General features: G+C 41.7%; 1 protein-coding gene and 1 non-coding gene across 2 annotated transcripts in view; one reads left to right on the forward strand and one right to left on the reverse strand.

Moving 5' to 3' along the window:
- Positions 1 to 13,648, forward strand: part of TENM2 (teneurin transmembrane protein 2) — a 1,056,669-nt gene that overhangs the window by 1,037,763 nt on the left and 5,258 nt on the right. The gene's annotated exons all lie outside the window — the stretch shown is intronic.
- TRNAG-CCC lies at positions 4,525 to 4,596 on the reverse strand. The gene has a single exon. It is a non-coding gene; the product is annotated as a tRNA-Gly (tRNA).

Below are 13,648 nucleotides of genomic sequence, written 5' to 3' on the forward strand. Positions count from 1 at the left end.
AGGAACTCCATGAATAGAAATTCTCTCTCTCTCTCCCTCTGTTGTGCTCAAAAGAGTCTTTGCTGTTTGGAAATACAACTCCCTGAATGCAGCAGACACCTCTTGAGGCTGGTGGAGGCTGTTTCCTCTACTGGCACAGAGGCGGGCAGCATAGACCCCCTGTTAGGAGCAAGTGAGTCATGATATGTAAAGAGCCGAGGCCTGCACAAAGCCTGATTGATGGTAGGAATGCATTTGGCTTTATAAGAAGCTCTAGACTCCGAGACAGGAGGTCTGTAGGTGAGAAGTGAAGTTATCCCCTTAATGTAATTCCCTAGGGCTCCCAGGGGTCTGCAGCTCTACTTTGAAACAGATCCCAAACTCTGGCCTGAGTGGCATTGCTCTGGCAAATCTGAAACCCCACATTCTGAGGTAAGCAAACCTCAGAAATGTTATCCACGATGACTTGGGCTGGCTCCCCACCTTTCTCCCTTGGGGATCTCTGGGCTTACAGACCCCCAGGTTCATGCAGGTTTGAAGTCAGACTTCATGGAGGTTGATTTCCCTGAGAGGAGGGAGGCCCAGCCTCCTCCTCACTACCCTCTGCTCTGTCTGCACTTAGCACCTAAGCCGCTGTGCTGACAGTGTGTATTACAGAGCACGTGCTCCAGCGGCACTCGCTGCGAAGAACATAAGGAGGGGGAGTGATGAGCTGTTAGGAGGGGCCACATCACCAGCTCCTACCTCGAGGATTGATTGTTTAGGGAGGCTATCATCAGAGGACGCCAATGACTTTGAAAGGAGGAGAGGTGTCTGTTTGATGCCACAAGTGCCTTCTGCGAAATGGAGGAGACAAGCGACTTGAATAAACATTTCAGAAGAGGTTTACACTTGGAAACCAAGCCACGTTAGAAACTTTAAAAGAAGAAAACACATGACATGAACTATTAGTGTTCATCGGAGCGGCCATTAAAATGTCTGGTCCCTTGCGACTTCCCTGGTGGTGCAGTGGTTAAGACTGCACGTCCATTGTAGGGGGCACATGTTCAATCCCTGGCCAGGGAACTAAGATCCTGCATGCCGTATGGTGTGGCCAAAAAAAAAAAAAAAAAATGAAGAAATGTGTGGTCCCCAAGGCAGGGTGTTGTTAACTTATCTCCTGGAGAACAAGGAGAGATGCCTTCAGGGAAGAGGTCAGGATGCGGAGAGTCTGCTAAGGGCAAAGACCTCTTCTCTTGCCTTTCGTGGGATTCCCTTCATATCCCTGGTGAAAAATGTGATGATTTTATACGTTGTATAGATGAGGTATTAAATAACATGGCAACACAAATGGGGAAAGTTAGTTTCTTTCCAGGCTCTTTTTATTCTCCCAAATCGGCAGAGGAGAAAGCCTCCAGTTGATGCTGGTTGTATTTAACACCTCATTAACACTTCTTATCTCCCTTTTTAATGGAGAGAGCAGGTCTAAGACTCCCCCGGTAGCAGGTAACAAAATCATGCTCCAATTTAATTGCATTGCTTTGTTTTAATTTTACAGTTATTTTCTGTTTGCAGCGAGTCTGCCTTCCTACTTATGGTAGTGACATAAAGTCTCTTCTTTTTTTAAATGGATTTCCTTAAGTAGACAAGGCAAAACAATTTTTTAATTAGATAGCAAATACCAGTAAGATAATACCTAGATATGGCAGAACAATCTTGACAGGTGACCATGATGGGTGACCAGGAATACCCAGTTTAGAAATCCACACTGCACAGCATTCATCATCTAGTAGTACTTTGCACACAGATGCTCTGTGGGTATATGATTGTTGCTGGGCTAAAGCCAGGCTTCTCTCTGCTAGGATGCTGACACAATTTTTAAAGCAATTTCAAACCTGTATTCTTAAATGACTTCTTTATTGATGTATGGTTGACTTACAATATTATATGAGCTTCAAGTATACAACATAGTGATTCAGTATTTTTATAGATTACGCACCAAAGTTATTACAGTGCTATCGACCATATTCCCTGAGTTGTACATTACATCCCTGTGACCTATTTATAACTGGTAGTTGTAGCTCTTAATCCCCTTCATCTATTTAGCTCATTCCCCCACTCATCTCCACTCTGTCAACCACCTGTTTGTTCTCTGTATCTGTGACTCTTATTTTTTAATATATTTGTTCATTTGTTTTGTTTTTTAAAGTCCACACTTAAGTAGAAACATATGGTATTTGTCTTTCGCTAACTTCTTTCAATAAGATTAGCCTCATATGTGTTGTCACATATGGCAAGATTTCATTCTTTTTTATAGCTGGGTAATATTCCACTATAGATGTCTTCATTCATCACATTGTCTTCATCCGTTCATCTGTCCATGGACATTTAGGTTCCATGTCTTAGCTATTATATATAACGCTGCAATGAACATAGGGGTGCATATGTCTTTTCAAATTAGTGTTTTCTTTGGATAAATACCCAGCAGTAGATTTGCCAGATCATATAGCAGTTGTATTTTTAATTTTTGAGGACCCTCCATACTGTTTTCTGTGGTGGCTACACCAATTAACATTCCCATCAACAGGGCTTAAGGACTCCCTTTTCTCCACATCCTCACCAACACTTATTGTTTCTTGTCTTTTTGATGACAGTGATTCTGAGAGGTATGAGGTACTGTTTCACTGTGGTTTTTATGTGCATCTCTCTTATGATTATTGATGATAATGACTCTTAAATGGGCTTCCCAGGTGGCGCTAGTGGTAAAGAACCCACCTGCCAGTGCAGGAGACATAAGAGACTCCCATTCAATCCCTGGGTTGGGAAGATCCCCTGGAGGAGGGCATGACAACCCACTCCAATATTCTTGCCAGGAGAATTCCATGGACAGAGGATCCTGGTAGGCTACATTAAATCACACAGAGTCGGACATGACTGAAGCAACTTAGCCTGTATACATGTATGATTATTGATGTTAATCAGTCTTAAATGGACTATCATTAATAAGTATAGTTACCAAGTCATTCAATACCTAGTCTGTACCTAAGGCTGATGGATACACCACGGATCCCAGAATCTCCCTCATTAAAGGGTCTTCTAGGCCTGGGTGTTTAGTAGCAAAGTTGCATTAAGCCCCTCATACCAGCCCCCGGGCAGGAGGTGGGTAGACCTTATTCAACCCCTTCAGATGCATCTTCTCAGGCAGGTACAGGTAGTTCCTCTGTCACACACAGTAGTCAGGGTGGCTTTTGCCACATATGTTCAGTGTTTCGTCATTCATCCACCCCATGAATCCTTACTGAGCACCTATTTTGTGCCAGCCCTGGGGAGACATCAGTGAATGAAATAGACATTTAACTCCCTGTCCTGGTGGAGCTTACATTCTCAGTGAGGGAGACAGACAATAAAGAATGAATGCAATAAATAACCATATGAGACACATGTTAAAGTGTGGTTACAGTTTTGGCAGTGGGGGATGCAAAAGGAAGGGGACTAGGGATTGTTAGGTGGGAATGGGCAGGGGTTAAATGTGGTGGTTGAGGTCAGCCTTATTGGAGGCAGTATCTGAGCAAGACTTGAAAAAGGGAAGAGTGAGACAGCACATTCCAGGTAGAGGGGTTGCCAGTATAAAGGCCCCAAGATGAGTGTGCACCTAGCATGTTTAAGAAATAGCAGAGAGGCTGAAGCAGAGAGAGCAGGAGAAGAGAGATCATATGTTAAGGGTGCCTACAGACCATTAGCAGAACTTTCACTTCTTCATTGAGAGAAACGAGGGAATCCCTGGAGTGTAATGAGTAGAGGAATGCTAAGGGCTTATTGGCACCCCACTCCAGTACTCTTGCCTGGAAAATCCCATGGATGGAGGAGCCTGGAAAGCTGCGGTCCATGGGGTCGCTGAGGGTCAGACACGACTGAGCGACTTCACTTTCACTTTTCACTTTCATGCACTGGAGAAGGAAATGGCAACCCACTCCAGTGTTCTTGCCTGGAGAATCCCAGGGATGGGGGAGCCTGTTGGGCGGCCGTCTATGGGGTCGCACAGAGTCGGACACAACTGAAGTGACTCAACAACAACAACAAGGGCTTATTCTGGCTGCTGTGTTGACAGGGTGTGTGGAGCAGAGGTGAAAGCAGGGAGGCCAGTTAGAAGATGAGGCAAGGGTTGAGATGGTAGAAGTGGTGAGAAGACACAGATTCTGGTCTGTTTTAAAAGTAAAACTAAAAGATTTAACCATAGGACTCAGCAATTCCACACGTAGGTGTATACACAAGAGAACTAAAAATACATTTTCAAATGTCAATTTTTACCATCATCAAAAAGTCTACAAATGGGACTTCCCTGGTGGCCCAGCAGCTAAGTCTCTGCGCTCCCAATGCAAAGGGCCCAGGATCACTCCCTGGTGAGGAAACTAGATCCCACATACTGAAACTAAAGATCCCAAGTGCTGCAACTAAAACCTGACTCAGCCAAATAAATATTTAAATTATTTATTTATTTATTTATTTGGCTTCCCTGGGTTATGGCACACAGGATCTTTGATCTTCACTGTGGCATGTGGGATCTAGTTCCCTGACCAGGAATTGAACCTGGGCCCCTGCATTGGGAGCTCAGCATCTTAGCCACTGGACAACCAGGGAAGTCCCTTAAATTTTTTTTAAAGTTTACAAATAACAAATGCTGGAGAGGGTGTAGAGAAAAGGGAACCCTCCTACACTGTTGGTGGAAATGTAGATTGGTGCAGCCAGTATGGAGAACAGTATGGAGGCTCCTTTAAAAAAAAAAACTAAAAATAGAGCTATCACATGATTCTGCAATCCCACTCCCAGGCATATAACCAGAAAAGATAAAATTATAATTCGAAAAGATACATGTCCCCTCTATGTTCATAGCAGCACTGTTCATAATAGCCAAGACATGGAAACAATCCAAATGCCCATCAACAAATGAATGGATAAAAAAGATATGGTACATATATACAATGGAATATTACTTGACCATAAAAAAATAAAATAATGCCATTTGCAACAATATGAATAAACCTAGAGATTATCATACTAAGTGAAAAAGTCAGAAAGACAAATATATGATATAATTTATGTGTGGAATTAAAAAATAGTACAAACTAAGTTATTTTTAAAAATACAGAGAAACTCACAGACACAGAAAACAAAGTATGATGATTACTAAAGGGGAAAGGGGGAGGGGGAAATATATTTGATGTTTGAGATTAACACAGACACAATACTTTATATAAAATAAACAACAAGGACCTGTATAGCACAGGGAAGTATGTTCAATATCTTGTAATAACCTTTAATGGAAAAGTATCTGGAAAAGAACATATGTAGAGCCCTCAATTCTGGACAAGATGGCAGAGTAGGACTTGAGTAGGACCTCTTCTCACAAAATCACAACTAACTGCTGAACAGCCATTGACAAAAAAGACTGGAACCTACCAAAAAAGATATTTTAACATCCAAAGAAGTCACAACCAGATGGTAGGAGGGGCACTTTCGTGACATAATCAAATCCTGTCCCCACTGGATGGGTAACCCATAAACTGGAAAATAATTATATCACAGAGGTTCTCCCACAGGAGTGAGTTCTGAGCCCCATGTTGGGCTCTCCAGGCTGTCTGCCAACAGGAGGAGGAGTTCCAGAGCATTTGGCATTGAAGGCCAGCAGAGCTTGCGTGTAGGAGCTCCAGAGGAATGAAGGAAACAGAGACTCTACTTTTGGAGGATGCACACAAGATTTCACATGTACTGGCACCCAGCAAAAGCAGTGACCACACAGCAGTCTGGGCCAGACCTACCTGTGGGTCTTGGCAAGGCTAGTGTAAGGAGGGTCTCCTGGGGATGTGGCGATTGGCTGTGGCTCACTTGTGGGGGCAAGGACACTGGTGGTAGAAGTGCCAGGGAACAGTGATTGGTGTGAGCTCTCCCAGAGGTCATGATTTTGGCACCAACACCTGGCCCCACCCAAGAGCCTGCAGACTGTAGTCCCCGGACACCCCAGGCCAAACAATCAGCAGAGAGAGAACACAACCTCATCAGCAGGCAGGCTGCCTAAAGTTGTACTGAGATCACAAGCCACCTGAAAATATCTCTCTTGAAATGGCTCTGCATACCAGAGGGACAAGACCTAGCTCCACTCACCAATGGGCAGGAACTAGTCCCTCCCACTAGGAAGCCTGCACAAGCCTCTTACACCAGCCTCATCCACGAGGAGATGGACAGAAGAAGCAAGAAGATCTACAACCCTACAGTCTGCAGAAAGGAGACCACAAACACAGAAAGACAGAATGAGATGGCAAAGAAATATGTTTCAGATGAAGGAACAAGATAAAAAGCCAGAAGTACAATTAAGTGAACTGGTGGTAGGCAATCTACCTGAAAAAGAATTCAGAATAATGATAGTAAAGATGATCCAAGATCCTGGAAAATGAATGGAGGCACAGACTGAGAAGATACAAGAAACATTTTTAAAAGACCTAAAATATTTAAAGAACAGAGGTTAACAATACAATAACTTAAATAAAAATAGTCTAGAATAAATCAATAGAAGAATAAGTGAGACAGAAGAACAAATATGTCAGCTGGAAGAGAGTGGTAGAAATCACTGCTGTGGAATAGAAAAAAAGAAAAATAAAAAGAAATGAAAACAGTCTCAGAGACCTCTGGGACATTAAAAACATCAACATTCCCATTATAGGAGTCCTAGAAGGAGATGAGAGAGAGAGAAGGGCCTGAGAAAATATTTGAAGAGATTAGGCACCAAACTCTCCTGTCATAAGAAGGGACATACTCATTCAAGTCCACAAAGTTCACAGTTGTCCCATATAAGACAAACTCAAGGAAGAACATGCTGAGACACATATTAGTCAAAGTGACAAAAATAAAAGACAACCAAAAATTATGACAAGCAACAAATAATATTTAAGGGAATCCCCATAAGGCTGTCAGCTGGTTTTCCCCGGAAACTCTGCAGACCAGAAGAGAGTGGCATGATACATTTAAAGTAGTGAAAGGAAAAAAAAAAAAGTGGTGAAAGGGAAGAACCTACAAGCAAGAGTACTCTACCCAGAAAGGCTCTCATTACGATTCAGTGGAGAAATCAAAAGCTTTACAGACAAGCAATAGCTAAGAGAATTCAGCACCACCAAGCTAGCTTTGCAACAAATGCTAAAGGAGCTTCTCTAAGCAGAAAAGAAAAGGCCACAACTAGAAACAAGGAAATTACAAATCAAAAAGCTCATGGTAAAGGCAAACATAAGGGTAGGAAATCACACACAAATATGTTATCAAAACCAGCAATTGTGAGAAGAGGGAAGAGTACAAATGTAGGATATTAGAAGTGCATGGGAAATTAAGAGATCAGCAAGTTAAAACAATCTCATACACATAGATGCTATATCAAAACCTCATGGGAACCTCAAACCAAAAATCTACAACAGATACAAACACACAAGCAATCCAACACATCATTAAAGATAGTCATCAAACCACAAGAAAAGAGGAAGGGGGAAAAAGAGCTGTAAAAACAAACCCAAAGCAATTAACCAAACAGCAATAAAGACATGTGGGTGCTTGCATGCTAAGTCACTCAGTCATATCTGACTCTTTGCCACTCCATCATCTATAGCCTACCAGCTTCCTCTGCACATGGGATTCTCCAGGAGAATCCTGGAGTAGGTTGCCATTTCCTTCTCCAATAAGAACATACATATCAATAATTACTTTAAACATAAATTGATTACATGCTCCAACAAAAGACATAGACTGGCTGAATGGAAAAACAAGACCCATATATATGCTGTCTAGTAGAGACCCACTTCAGATCTAGGGACATGAACACATACAGACTGAAAGGGAGAGAATGGTAAAGAATATTCTATGCAACTGGAAATCAAAAGAAAGCTGGAGTAGCAATATTCATATCAGACAAAATAGACCTTAAAAACTATTATAAGAGATAGTCACTACGCAAATAAACAAACGGGTCCAAATTAAACTTAAAAGCTTTTGCATGGCAAAGGAAACTGTACACAAAATGAAAAGACAACCTACAGAATGGGAGAAGTTATTTGCAAGTGAAACAACCAACAATGTTTAATCTCCAAAATGTACAAACAGATCATGCCAAAAACAAACAACCCAATCAAAAAATGGACAGAAGATCTAAACAGACATTTCTCCAAAGAAGGCATACATGTGACCATAAAGCACATGAAAAGATGCTCAACATCAGTAATTATCAGAGAAATGCAAATCAAAACTACAATGAGGTATCACCTCACACCAGTCAGAATAGTCATCATCAAAAGTCTACAAACAATAAGTGCTGAAAAAGTGTACAGAAAAGGGAACCCTCCTGCACTGTTGGTGGGAATGTAAATTGGTACCACCACTACAGAGAACAGTATGGAAATTCTTAAGAAAAACAGAGCTACCGTGTGATCCAGCAATCCCACTCCTGGGCACATATCTGGAGAAAACCATAATTAGAAAAGATACATGCACCCTAGTGTTCACTGCAGCACTATTTACAATAGCCAGGACATGGAAGCAACCTAAATGTCCATCAACAGAAGAATGGATAAAGATATGGGACATATATACAATGGAATATTACTCAGCCATAAAAAGAACAAAATAATGCCATTTGCAGCAATGTGGATGGACCCTAGAGATTGTTATACTGAGTCAAGTTAGACACAGAAAGACAAATATCATTTGATATCACTTATATGTAGAATCTAAAAAAAGAATGATACAAATGAACTCATTTGCAACACAGAAACAGACTAAGACTTTGAAAGCAGACTTGTGGTTGCTGGGGGAAAACATGGTAAGGAGGGATAAATTAGAAGCTTGGTGGATTGGCCCCAGGGCAGCCAGAGGCAATGGAAAACCGGAGGAGCCCTCTGTTCCTGGGCGTCCTCCAACATCAGCTCCAGCCTCTCTCAGGCCCTCTTGCAGCAGGGCCTTTGCCTTAGCCCCCGGCTTCACATTGACCAACACCCAATGGCCCATGAAGGTTTATACACTGAACGAGGGCCAGCAGTGGGACAGCCAGAGCACCAGGCATGTCTTCCAGCTATGTGGAGAGGCTAGAGGGCATGTCCGTGCTACTAATGGCCTGACAAAATGTGATCCACTGGAGAAGGGAATGGCAAACCACTTCAGTATTCTTGCCTTGAGAGCCCCATTCAGAGTATGAAAAGGCAAAAAGATATGGCACTGAAAGATAAGCCCCTCCCCAGGTCGGTAGGTGTCCAATATGCTACTGGGGAAGAACAGAGAAATAGTTCCAAAAGAATGAAGAGGCTGGGCCACAGGAGAAACAACACCCAGTTGTGGACAGAGGGCGAGATGGTTGGACGGCAACACCGACTCAAGGACATGAGTTTGAGTAAGCCTGGCATACTGCAGTCCATGGGGTCTCAACTGAACAACAACAACTGGTGGTGAAAGTAAAATCAAATGCTGTAAACAACAGTATTTCATAGGAACCTGGAATGTTAGGTCCATGAGTCAGGGTAAATCGGATGTGGTCAAACAGGAGACGGCAAGAGTGAACATCAACATTTTAGGAATCAGTGAATTAAAGTGGACGAGAATGGGCAAACTTAATTCAGATGACCATTATATTTACTACTGTGGGCAAGAATCCCGAAGAAGAAGTGGAGTAGCCCTCATAGTCAACAAGAGTCTGAAATGCAGTACTTGGGTTTATTTCCAAGGCAAACCATTCAACACCACAAAAATCCAAGTCCATGCCCCAATCACTAATGCCAAAGAAGCTGAACTTGAACAGTTCAATGAAGACCTACAAGACCTCCTAGAATTAACACCAAAAAATGTCCTTTTCATCAGAGGGGACTGGAATGCAAAAGCAACAAATCAGGAGACACCTGGAGTAACAGGCAAGGTTGGCCTTGGAGTACAGAATGAAGCAGGGCAAAGGCTAACAGATTTGCCAAGAGAATGCACTGGTCATAGCAAACACCCTCTTCCAACAACAAAAGAGATGACTCTACACATGGACATCACCAGATGGTCAATACTGAAACCAGATTGATTATATTTTTTGCAGCTGAAGGTGAAAAATCTCTATCTAGTCAGCAAGAACAAGACCTGTTGATGACTATGGCTGAGCTCATCAGCTCCTTGTTGCAAAATTCAGACTTAAATTGAAGAAAGTAGGGAAAACCACTAGGACTTTCAGGTATGACCTAAATCAAATCCCTAACAATTATACAGTAGGGGTGACAAATAGATTCAAGGGACTAGATCTGGTAGATAGAGTGCCTGAAGAACTATGGATGGAGGTTTGTAACTCTCTACAGGTGGTAACCAAAACCATCCCCAAGAAAAAGAAATGCAACAAGGCAAAGTGGTTGTCCGAGGAGGCCTTACAAATAGCTGAGAAAAGAGGAGAAGTTAAAGTCTAAGGAGAAAGGGAAAGATATAACCAACTGAATGCAGAGTTTCAGAGAACAGCAAGGAGAAATAAGAAAGCCTTCTTAATGATGCAAAGAAGTAAAGGAAAACAATAGAATGGGAAAGACGAGAGATCTCTTCAAGAAAATTAAAGATACCACAGGAACATGCAAAGTTGGGCACAATAAAGGACAGAAGCAGCAAGGACCTAATAGAAGCAGAAGAGATTTATAAGTGGCAAGAATTCACAGAAGAACTGTGCAAAAAAAGGTCTTAATGACCTGGATAATCATGATGCTGTCGTCACTCACCTAGAACCAGACATCCTGGAGTGTGAAGTCAAGTGGGCCTTAGGAAGCATTACTATGAACAAAGCTAGTGGAGGTGATGGAATTCCAGCTGAGCTATTTCAAATCCTAAAAGATGATGCTGTGAAAGTGCTGCACTCAATATGCCAGCAAATTGGGAAACTCTGCAGTGGCCACAGGGCTGGAAAAGGTCAGTTTTCATTCCAATCCCAAAGAAAGACAATGCCAAAGAATGCTCAAACTACCATACAACTGCACTCATTTCACATGCTAACAAAATTATGCTCAAAATTATTCAAGTTAGGCTTCAGCAGTACATGAACTGAGAACTTCCAGATGTACAAGCTGGTTTAGAAAAGGCAGAGGAACCAGAGAACAAATTGCCGACATTTGTTGGATTGTAGAAAAAGCTAAGGAATTCCAGAAAAACATCTACTTCTGCATCATTGACTATGCTAAAGCCTTTGACTGTGTGTATCACAACAAACTGTGGAAAATTCTTAGACAGTTGGGAGTACCAGATCAACTTACCTGTTTCCTGAGAAACCTGTTTGCAGGACAAGAAGCAACATTTAGAACTAGACATGAAATGATGGACTGGTTCAAAGTTGGCAAAGGAGTATATTGTCACCCCGCTTATTTAACTTATATGCAGAGGACATCATGCGAAATGCTGGGCTTGATGAAGCTGGAATCAAGATTGCCAGGAGAAATATCAACAACCTTAGATATGCAGGTGATACCATTTTAGTGGCAGAAAGTGAAGAGGAACCAAAGAGCCTCCTGATGAAGGTGTAAGAGGAAAGTGAAAAAGCTGGCTTAAAACTAAACATTCAAAAAATGAAGATCATGGCATCCGGTCCCATCACTTCATGGGAAATAGATGGGGGAAAATGTGGAAACAGTGACAGATTTCATTTTAATTTTCTTGGGCTCCAAAATCAGTGCAGATGGTGACTGCAGCCATAAAATTAAAAGACATTTTCTCCTTGGAAGAAAAGCTATGACAAACCTAGACCGTGTATTAAAAAGCAGAGACATCACTTTGCTGACAAATGGCAAAGGTCCATCTAGTCAAAGCTATGGTTTTCCCAGTAGTCATGTACAGATATGAGAGTTGGACCATAAAGAAGGCTGAGTGCTGAAGAATTTAATGCTTTCAAACTGTGGTACTAGAAAAGGCTCTTGAGAGTCCCTTGGACAGCAAGGAAATCAAGGAAGTCAGTCCTAAAGGGCATTGACCCTAAATATTCACTGGAAGGACTGACACTAAAGCTGAAGCTCCAATACTTTGGCCACGTGATGTTAAGAGCCAACTCACTGGAAAAGACCCTGATGCTGGGAAAGATTGAAGGCAGGAGGAGAAGGGGACAATAGAGGATGAGATGGTTAGATGGCATCATCAACTCAATGGACCTGAGTTTGAACAAACTACAAGAGATGGTGAAGGACAGGGAAGCATGGAGTGCTGCAGTTCATGGGGTTGCGAAGTCGGACACAACTTTGCAACTAAATAACAACTACTATATATAAAATGGGCTTCCCTGGTGGCTCAGATGGTAAATTATCTGCCTGCAATGGGGGAGACCGGAGTTCAATCCCTGGGTCAGGAAGATCCCCTGGAGAAGGAAATGGCAACCCATTCCAGTATTCTTGCGTGGAAAATTCCATGGACAGAGGAGCCTGGTGGGCTACAGTCCATGGGGTTGCCAAGAGTTGGACACGACTGATCAACTTCACTTTAATATATAAAATAGGTAATCAACAGGGACCTACTGTATAGCACAGGGAACTCTACTCAATATGCTGTAATAACCTATATAGGAAAATAATCTGAAAAAGAATGAATATGTGCATATGGATAGCTGAATCAGTTAGCTGTACACCTGAAACAACACTGTAAATCAACTATATTCCAATATAAAATAAAAACTAAAGTAAAAAAAGAATATATATGTATGTACATAACTGAATCACTTTGCTATACCTGAAACTAATGCACCATTGTAAATCACTATACTTCATTTGTTTAAATGTTATCCTAATAATAATAAAAACCTTGGCAGTAAATGAAAAAAATAAATAAATTAGTACATGGATAGTCATAACAGCATTATCCATAATAGGTAAAAAAAAAAAAAAAAAAAGTGTAAACTACCCAAATATCCATTAACTGATGGATATAAACAAAATGGAATATATCCAAACAGAATATTCATCCATAAATAATAATAATATACTGATACATGCTACAACACGGATGAACCTTGAAAATGATGTGCTAAAGAAGCCAGATATGAAAGGCCACACGTTCTTTGATTTCATTTATATGAAATATCCAGAAAAGGCAAATCCATGGAGACTAGAAAGCAGTGGTGGTTGTCAGGGACTGAGGGGAAAGAAGAATGCAGAGTGACTACTGATAGTGATGCAGTTTTGAGGGGATGATGAACATGTTTTGGAATTCATGAATTCCAGAAACGATGATTGTACAACATTGTGAGTGTAACTGGAAGCCACTGAATTGTGCACTTTAAAATGATGAGTTTTATGTTACATGAGATTTACCTCAATTAAAAACAAAAGTAAAGGATTTATGGATGGATTAGACATAGAGAGTGAGAAAAAGAAAGAGGTCCAGGATGGTAGCTGAAAGGATGGAGTTACCATAATCAGGGATGAAGAAGGCTACTGTGACAGATGTGGAGAGGAAGACAAGGAACTGAGGTTTGGACAGAAACTGGGCATTGAGGAAGAAGTCCTAGATGGAGACATAAATTTTGGAGTTGGCATCAGCACGCAAGTGGTACTGAGGTGCAAATAAAACATGTCCTGGGCCTTCCCTGGTGGCTCAGTGGTAAAGAATCTGTCTGCCAGTGCAGGGGACATGGGTTCAAACCCTGATCCAGGAAGATCCCACATGCTGTGAAGCAACT

The sequence above is a fragment of the Bison bison genome, unplaced genomic scaffold, assembly GCF_000754665.1.
Source record: "Bison bison bison isolate TAMUID 2011002044 unplaced genomic scaffold, Bison_UMD1.0 scf7180017864490, whole genome shotgun sequence".
NCBI classification, from domain to species: domain Eukaryota; kingdom Metazoa; phylum Chordata; class Mammalia; order Artiodactyla; family Bovidae; genus Bison; species Bison bison.